This window comes from Panthera onca, chromosome C1, assembly GCF_046562875.1.
Source record: "Panthera onca isolate mPanOnc1 chromosome C1, mPanOnc1 haplotype 2, whole genome shotgun sequence".
NCBI lineage: Eukaryota > Metazoa > Chordata > Mammalia > Carnivora > Felidae > Panthera > Panthera onca.
Window position 1 is genome coordinate 143,216,770 of NC_138346.1, and position 10,386 is coordinate 143,227,155.

A 10,386-nucleotide genomic window follows, 5' to 3' on the forward strand; every position below is an offset into this window, starting at 1 on the left:
AGGGCTTAAACTCAGGAACTGCCAGATCATGACCTGAGCCGAAGTCAGACACTTAACCAACTGAACCACTCAGGCGCTCCAGAAATAATCTTTATCCTAATGAGTGTGAAGTGGTATCTCATTGTGGTTTTGATTTACATTTTCCTAGTGATTAGTGATATTGAGCACCTTTTCTTGGGCCTACTGGCTATTAGTATATATTCTTTGGAGAAATAGCTATTCAAGTCATTTGCCCACTTTGTGACTGGGTTATTTTTGTTGAGTTGTAAGAGGTTTTATATGTTATCAATTCCTTATCAGAGATATGATTTGCAAATATTTTTTCCATTTTGGAGAGAAATGTGCCTTTTCTTTCTATGGATAGTGTCCTTTGATGCACAAAAGTTTTAATTTTGAAGAAGTCTATTTTATCTATTTTTTCTTTTGTTGTTTGTGCTTTTGGTGTCCTATCTAAGAAATCATTAACACTTCATCATTTTGCCTGATAAAGTATAATTTCCCTAAATCCCTTTTCATTTTACTACCTTTGCCCACCTCCTTTTTTTATTTTTTAAAATAATGGTTACAGTGAAGATATACAACTGCCTGAGATCAAACTGGAAGAGGCAGGGCTTAAATTAGTTAATACATTAATATAGTCCTTAGTGTGGCAGTTATTCTGGGTCACATTTTCTGGATATTCATTGGACATTGGTTGGATTCAGACCACACATTTTCTCTTTGGCTGCAGCTAATATATTAACTGGCAGTGGGATCAAGTCCTGCTCCTCAGTGGCAGCTGGGCCCTCCCTTGGAGCCTCTCTACAATCCCTTCACTTATTGCTAATTGACTTCCTAATTCCCCACAGCAGCTGTTGTAAGCCTTTTCCACTTTCCTCCATCGCTTTAATCTCCCTACTCTCCACACCGAGAGGCAGGTGATTGTGCATCTGTGATCAGGTCTCTTTCCCACTGCCTTTCTGTCCTCTGCCATCTTCACCTGTCTCCCTGGAGCCCTCATCCCCAGGTTCCCCTTTATCTCTCAGAGCCTGACTTTTTTTTTTTTTCAATATATGAAATTTATTGTCAAATTGGTTTCCATACAACACCCAGTGCTCATCCCAAAAGGTGCCCTCCTCAATACCCATCACCCACCCTCCCCTCCCTCCCACCCCCCATCAACCCTCAGTCTGTTCTCAGTTTTTAAGAGTCTCTTATGCTTTGTCAGAGCCTGACTTTTGCATTTACTCCCTCTCTCCTAGCTTCCATTTTTCCTCTTCTTTTCCCTTCACACATAAACAGACTCCAGTCTTCCTCAACCTATAAGAAACCCAACCGTATTTCTCTTGAAGTTAATCCCATTCTTTTTTCATTACTGGCAAGCCCTTAATTTTTTTTTCTCATCACAAAAGTAACATAGTAGTAGAAAATTGGGAAGTACAAATAATCAAACATGTTTCAGACACCCATAGTCACACTTCTAGAAGTAACCACCAATGTAAACATTTTGGTTTATATCCTTCCAATCTTATTTCTAAGACTTTGAGACTTACTTACACTTTGAGGGCATTCTGGATGTTCTCTTTTGTAACTTGATATTTTTCCTGTGTCAGTGTTTTTCTAACCATGATTTTTAATCATTGCATTAAAATTTCCATTGTATGGATGCTTGGTAATTTATTTAGCCATTTTAAGTCATAATCATAGGATTATTTACAATTATTTGCTATAATTAACATAACAGTACAGCCTTTGTAAATAAATCTTTGCACATAGTCCTGATTATTTTTTTTAGTACAAATTTATGAAGGGGACTTCCTGAATGCGTATTTTAAGTATTTGAATACATATTTTATCATAAAATATAAGTGTTTGATAGAGAAGCCAACTATCATCTCTTCCACTTTTAACTCCTGTTTACTGAATTCTAAGCAATCCTGGCTTGTCCACCATCACTAAAGCTGCCCTGTCAGAGGGCAAGTTCAACATCAATTACTAATCACAAGTCTTTTCAGGTCCTGTCCTGCCTCATCTCTTTGCAACAGCTGCCACTTTCAGTCTTTTCCTTTTAAAAATGTTTTTTCTTTCTATTTTACTTGAGTGCTTCTACCTCCCTGGTAACTCATTTTCAGACTCTTTCCTGGTTCCTTTTGTTCTGCATGATATTTTTCTTATTCTCTACTTACCTCAGATTTTCAACTATTGCATTCATGCCATTGCTACATAGATCTCAACACAAATCTGACCTGAGTTGGGGTCTGCTGGCCTCTCCATCTCACATCACCCCACTCTTCCCTAACTGCTGCCCCCTCTCCCCAACCCTACATGTACTTTATGTTCCAGTCATTCTGAATTGCTTGCATTTTCTATGCCTCTGATCATGTGATGCTCTGTGCTTGGAAATTCATTTCCCCCTTCCTCACTTGATAAAGCTTTACTTCTCTTTCAAGATTCACCTCCTTCAGGAAGCTCCATGACAGCTTCCACTCCCACTCTTTTATACCTCTTTGCCCCCTGGCCTGGCCAACTAGGGTAACCTTCCTCTATGCTGTCATGTTTGTGCTTCTCTCCTTGTGCTGTGTTATAATGGTTTTTTTCTAGGCTGTAAGCTCCTGGAGGGCAGGAATTGTGACTTTGAGGATTATATTCCCAATGTGTAGCCTGGTGCTTGTCATCTAGTAGAAACTATAGTGAATATCTGCATCCCTTAGGGTGGCTCAGTTGGTTAAGCATCTAACTCTTGATTTTGGCTCAGGTCATGATCTCACAGCCATGACACTGAGCCCATCATCAAGCTCTGTGCTGGGTGTGGAGCCTCCTTGGGATTCTCTCTCTCCCTCTCTCTCTTCCCCTCCCCTGCTTATGTGCTTACACACACACTCTCTCTCAAAATAAATAAACATTAAAAAAAAATCTTCATCCCATGGTCAAATCATACTCTGATCTTCCTCTGGGGACCTGTCCACTGCCTTAGTCTTGAACCATGGGTTTGAGTGGGACTGACCTAATCCTACCTGAAGGGGTAGGTCTAAACTGGCCACATTACCCAATTACAGCAAACAGGAAATCTTTTTTTTTTTTTTTAAGAAAAAACTTTAGGTTCTGTGACACCTATTGGAAGAGACACGCTTCTATTCCTCTTCATGATAAAGTGTAAAGACCTAAGGTAGAATTTTTTATCCATTTTGCTAGTGTGAAGGGGTGCCTGGAACTGTCTGAGGGCTGTGTATGGAAGATGAAGCGGCTATCCTGGAAGACAAAGCAGAGACGTAGAGTCAATCAGCATATGTATGTATGTGTGTACTGTTATTATTTTACTTAACAATCACATGTGTTATGTGTCATGGGCTGTTCTATGTGCTTTATAAATATTGACTCATTTAATCATCATATCAATTTTATGAAGTAGGTACTATTATTATCCCCATTTAGTGGCAGAGAAAACCAATACACAGAAAGGCTAGATAACTTGCCTGAGGTCACACAGCTCATAAGTGGGGATCTGAAGCTGGGCTTAGTCACCAGTCTTATGCTGTCTCTCATTGTACAGTGGCACCAAAGAGGGGCTTAAAGAGCAGGGCTTTCTCTGAAGTCAAACATCTATTCAGTGTGATATCCTTTCTTCACTGTGTTTGAAATCTAGTTAACTATAGGTCCTGCACCTGAATGCAGACTGAGGGAGTCTCTCAAGCAGGCCTTATGCTTTCTTACCTATGGCTAATCAACACAGAGCCTATGACCTCTGAGCAAGCTTTTTGCATCAGATTTTAAGGTGTCCCCTGCTCAGAAAAGGCTAGATAGGAATCTGTCTCTTCATCTGGTTTATTGGATCATGGAATATGAAGGTTGAAAGGGGCCCTTAAAAATGATTCCTTCTGACCCTCTAAATTATTGATGGGAAAACTGAGGCCCTCTGAAGAAGTGTGGCTTGTTCAGGGCCAAAGAGAGAGTGTAGTATGTTTGTTGCACTGGTGGTTTGTAGCCCTTTCTTTCTGAAGAGACTTTCTAGAACTCAGAATGTACCCGGCCTGGATGAGAGTATAGTGACAAGATTTGGGTCCTGCATCATTGAGACTAGAAAGCAAAGGGTAAATGTTGGCTCAGACACAGCCATAAGCAGGGTGGAGGCTCCATTGCCTACCTCTCCCACCTAAGATCACCTTGCAGGAAACCCAGACATCTTGATGGGCATGTCAAGGTCACTTCTGAATCCTTAATTCCTTGACCTCTCAGAAGCATTTGACACAGTTATCCATTCCCTCTTCAAAACTTTTTCCTCCAAGGCACTTTGACCTCTTGGTTTTCTTCCTACTCCTCTAGCTATTCCTTCCTCTTATTCTTTTTCTTAAGTTTATTTATTTATTTTGAAGGAAAGAGTGAGTGAGCACGAGCAGGGGAGGGGCAGAGGCCCAAGCAGGCCCCTTGCTGAGCACAGAGCCAGACGTGGGGCTCGAAATCATAAACCATGAGATCATGACCTGTGCCAGACTCATAACTGACTGAGCCATCCAGGTGCCCCCTGGCTGTTTCTTCCATGACACCTTCATGAGTTCTTTTTCCACCTGATTTTAAGGCTGGTGTGTTCCTGGACCCTCTCTTTTTCTCCCTTGCCATACTCTTCCTGGGGATAGACAGATATAATCTATCCTCATGGATTTTTGTGATTTACATGCTGGTACTTTTCAAATTCATATCTCCTAGCTCTCTCTCCAAATGTCAGACCATACATTCAAGTTACCAGCTGGGCAGTACCACTTGGATATTCCCTGGGTACCTCAGTGGTCACATGGACAAAACTGCTCTCACTGCCCCTACTTCATATGCTCTCCTAATCCAGATCTGTTTCCCTCATAGTCTCTGTCTCAGTAAAAGTACCACTACCTACAAAACTCTACAGGCTTGACACCCTTGACTTCTCTTCTCCCCATTCCCATAGCAACTTCTCTGGTTTAGAACTTCATCACCTATAGTAGCCTTGTAACTGGTTGTTCTGCTTTAGACTTGCCCCACTCTAAGTTGTTCTATGTATTGTAACCAAAATTAACTGTTTTTGCATTTTCAAAAAGGTGTATTTTTAAATCATAAAACTGACACACACTTGTGACAATTTGAGACAGTGTAGTTAGTGGGATATAAAGTAAAAACTGAAAGACTCCCGTCTCCCATATTTCCAACCTCATTGTGGGTAAACAGTTTGGAGTATTTCCCATCAGACTTTTTTCTACGCTTATCCAGACATAACTAGGCACCTACTGTAGGCTGTATGCCACTTTATTTTCCAGAAATCCAGAAGTTCCCATTTCCTTGCACATTCCAGGCTCTATGTCCTTTCCTTAATTTTCTCATGTTTTCTCTTCTGCTCTTTCCTCATCTTCCCTCTTTCAGCTGACACTTACTGATACTTTAAGATTTATCTCATGTATCATCTCTTCCTTTATGCTCCCAGACTCAGTAGGTATGTCCCCTTTTACCTAAGTTATTGTGCTGCATTATTATAAACTCTTCTGTGTTGCTTTCTCCCACTGGGATAGAGTTTCTTGAGGAATAGTCTATGCCTTATTCTCCATGGCATTCCCCCACACTTGACATAAAACCGGGCAGTGTTCAGTTCACATGACTGAATGATTGTGACTCTTATTACTGCCTGTGTCTCCTGAAGTGCAAGTGCCTTGGGTTGGGAGGCAGTTGTTTCAAGCAGACAGGACTATGAAGCTTCCTGACCGTCTGTTTGCAGCAAGAATGGGAGACAAAATAGAGTCTGAAGAAAAAGAGAAAGTATCCAAAAGTGGGGAAAGGAGCCTGGTGGCATCAAGGGAAGGAAAGGAACTGATATTTATGAAAAATATTCACAGTTAGCATCTCATATATGCTCATATCAACACTACCATCTCCACTTTACAAATGAGAAAATTGAGGATCAAGATGTAAAGCACCTTGCCCAAAGTCACCGAGTGAGTAGTAGAGCCAAGTAGCGAGCCAATTCAAATCCAATTCTGTGTGAGTGCAAAGTCCAAGTTCTTACACACTGTGCACATTGGTGACCTGGTGGGTACGGTATGGTTAACACCAGCCATTTCCCTAGACCCTTCATGGGTACTTGGAAAAGGTCTGTGTCTTGGAGCCTCTGAACAGAGGCCTTTAGCTTCTAGGGAGATAGTGACAAACCCAGCATGTAGATTTTTAGACACTGTGGGTCTTTTCACTTCCATATGCCTTGAAAGGGAGGCCATGGCTTCAGAGTTTATGTTGGAGGAATTGAGTCTTTCAGGGTTCTGAAGGACGCCAGCCAAGGCTTTGGAAAGTCTTACTCAGCTGAACTTCCTGCAAATTTCCCTCAGGCAACTGTAACTATCCTTAGTCTTATCCTAGCCCTTCATCAGCCCTAGTTGCTGTGTCGTTTTGGGATCTGGTAGCCAGAGTACACCTATGGGGCATATCATCTCTGGAGGCTTAGCAGCCTGGGGCCCAGGTCCTTCTTGGCTGTTGTGGGTTCCTTGAGATTGAGGAGGGCACTGCAGAACAGGGGTGGGGGGCTAAGATACTATTGGAGTAAGGAGCTGTGTCCAGGGGTGAGGCTGAATCACAGGGGATGCTAGTCCTGCAGTCCACAAATGTTTACTAATGCGACCTCAGTATTGTTTGGTTTTTGAGGGAAGGGATGCCAGGTTTGTCCTTTAGGCATACTGAAATACTAGAGGTTCTTGTCTGTGTCCTGTATCTCTTACCTCCAGAGCTTTATACATGCTATTTGCTGACTAGAATGCCTTCTACCTCTTCTTTTCACTGCTAACTCCTTTTTGTTCCTTCAGTCTCAGCTTGCCTGTTACCTGACTCTTCAAGACTGGGGATCTCACACTCCAAGGTTGGGTAGGGGGTGCATTTGCTGGTTAACTCTACACTTCTGTTTTCCCTATTTTCTTGCAGGAAGTTGTTGGACTCCCCATTTGGGAAATTCATTCATCTCATAGTTAGTCTCCTAGTTAGTATGACTGATACCCTTTCTTCCAGCTCCAGACAAAAGTCTGGTTGTTTAAGCCAATTAATTCTCATGTCTCATTCTACTTGTTAACTGTGATTGGTTCAGGTATGGGCATAGACTCAGAAACAATGAACCAAGGAGAAACCAGAGGCATTAAGAGTTACCAGAAGAGCCACCTTCTTTTCTAGAGACTGAATGAAGAAGGATAGAGGTATGCAGCTTCACTGTGAGCAACCTAGAATTTAATAGAGGAAAGGTTTAAGGGGTGACAGCCTTGTGGGAATACAGGCTAGGGAACTTAGCCTCTATCATTAAAAATAGAACGTTTTGGCTCCCATATTTACTCTTTATTTACTTTCCACTTCATCAGGATTTTGGACAAGAAAGAGGGGTGCTATTCATGGAGGACCCTTTGGAGCTCCAGCACAGTCTTTGCATACACACCCATCCACACATAAACACATGCTCTTGGGGTTATTAAAAATTTTTTTTTAATGTTTGTTTATTTTTGAGAGAGAGAGAGAGAGAGAGAGAGAGAGAGGCAGAGAGAGAAGGAGACACAGAATCTAAAGCAGAATTCAGGCTCTGAGCTGTCAGAACAAAGCCCAATGCGGAGCTCAAACTCACAGACCGCGAGATCATGACCTGAGCCAAAGTCGGATGCTTAACCAACTGAGCCACCCAGGCTCCCCGGGGTCATTTTAATATACTCTTTGGATCATATTCACCTACTTGTAAAAATTTATTTATTTATTTTGAGAGAGAGACAGAGGGTGCAAATGGAGGAGGGACAGAGAGAGAGGGTGAGAGAATCCCAAGCAGGCTCTGTGCTGTCAGCATGAAGCCCAATGTGGGGTTCCATCCCACAAACTGTGAGATCATGATGTGAGCTGAAATCAAGAATCAGACTCTTAACCAACTGAGCTACCCAGGTGCTCCCATATTCACCTAGTTTTTAATAAAAGTCCACTTTTAAGATTTGTGTTGCAAATATTTTCCCACGTATTTTCTTTGTGGCCTTTGTTTTTGGTACAAAAGTTGTAAAGTTTATAGTGAAATAAATCTTTGATCTTTTTTAGAGCCTCCAAGTTTCCAGTCTTTGTTAGGAAAGTCTCCCCATCCTCAGTCTATAGTATAGTCTCCAAAGTTTTCTTGCAATATTATTTTTCACTGTTTTGCTCTCTACATTTTTATCCATTTGGATTTTTTTGTATGCAATATGTAAGATTAGAGTCCATTGTACTTTCTCCCATATGTATAACCAGTTGTGCCAATATCATTTATTCAATAGTCCATTTTCTTCCCACCAAATTGAACTTCCACATGTATCGTGTGTTCACTTTTCATAAATATGACTTGAATATGGATTTTATATTTTGTTTTACTTGCCAATTTTCCATTTCTGTTTGGCTTTATGCTATGTTCTGTAAGGCAACACTCTTTAACTGTTCTTCTTTTTATGACTTTCTTCTCTATTTTTAATCATTTATTTTTCATATGAATTTGAAGATAATTTTATGAAATTTCATTGCAAGTATTGTTTGGATTCTAGTTAGAATTCAATATACATATCAATTTGAGGAACTCAAAGACCTACTTTTGAAACTAGTAGGTCTTCTTCCCCAAGAATGTAGCATAAATGGAATACATTTATTTCATTCCAATACATTTCTTTCTTACTAAATAGATCTCTAAATGTGTTATAATTTTGGTTGCTTAAATGTAATACTTTCCTCATTTCCTTTGCTAATATTTGCCAATAAAATAAAGTTTAAATAATTTAAAGTTTAAATAATTTTTTATGTTCATCTTATATTCAGCCATCTTACCAAAAAATGTAAGGTTACATGGTAAGATTGGGGAGTGGGTGGGAATTGAATGTGTTGGGGTCTGTGGGCACAGGGCTGGGTTGGCCTGGAGCCTGAGGATATTAGGAAAGGAAGCAGACCAAACATAAGAAGAAAAATTGGTTGTGTCTTCACGGCATTGTGTTAGTGGGAGTTTGTTCCACTATGAGCAGCTGTGAATAACAGAAACCTAAAAAACAGTGGATTACATAGAATAATGTTTATTTCTCTCTTACATTAAGAAGTCTATTGTAGGCAATTTGGGCTCTATAGTCCTCAGGAACCCAATCTACTTCTATCTTTATATTCTGCTATCCTTCAGATGTGGTCCTCATCATTATGGTCTTAAATGAACTCCAGGCATCACATCCATCTGCCAAGTAGGATGATGGAGAAAGGGGAAGAAGAGACAAAGGACACATTGAAGGTATATCATAAATTTCCTAGAAGCTGCCACACACCAATTCTACTCACTCTGTTGGCCAGAACTGAATTATATGGTTATGTCTAGTTCCAAGGGATGCTGGGAAATATTTTTATTTAAGATCAAAATTCTAAAGATTATAAGGATTTTATTCCAAGTCAGGATTCTAAAATGGTGATAATAGACATATTGGGATTAGCAACCAGTGGTCTCTGATGCAGGTATGTTTGTAAGGAGGTGAGGGCATGTGTTTTCTTTTGTAGCTCTCAGCTGCTAGTGCAGAAAGGAGAAGGAGCAGTTGAATGGAATATGGTGCAGGGGATTGAGGGGCTGCAGAAGAATAGGAGTGCCAGGCATGGAGGGTGTGGGAGAGAGAACAGTTTAAGTCTGGTTGGAAAGGAAAGAAGGTTGCATAGAGGACGATAGACTGGGAGAAATAAGAGGGATCAAGGGATTCGTGGTCTTAGGCTGAAACATAGATGGACAGCTAGATGGCTGGGAGGCAGTGTCTGAAAATGGCATGTTTGGCAGTGATGGGATGAACAGTGTGGGTGTAGCAGTGAGTGATTGATGTGGAAGGGTGATGAGGATCATTTAATGCAAGGAAGGTAACATTTGGCATTGGAGGGTTCTCCCCCTGCACACTGACCTGCTCCAGGAGGATGGCAGGAGTAGGGAGACAGAGAAATTCAGGGAAGTTGGTGTAGTTAGATAGCTTGAACCCCAAAGGAATTACACAGGAGGAGAGTATTGGTTTTGAAACACATAGGAATGTGAGGACTCTGATCCCACCTCCTGGCTTCATCTGCTGAACCAGGTAGATATGTAGACATGAGAGAACAAGAAATCATCCCTCAGGATGGCCGTAGAAGGTGCTTGTGGTCAGGGATAAATAGGTCTCAGGGGGGTCCAAGAAGAGAAGAGAACCTTATGTGATGAGGTGTAGGATGAAGGGGATTGATTTGCCCTGGGATAAAGGATTCTAGTGGGCATAGAGGATTTGCAGGAAAGAGGAGCAGCTAGTGTTTGGGAGAAGATACATAGGACAGTATGGGGTTGAGAATGTGAGAACAAATGAGAAGGTTTACAGTTTGGACAGTGACGTAAAGTCTAAAGGATGTAACATTTGGGCATGGGGAGTCCACACAGATCTCTGG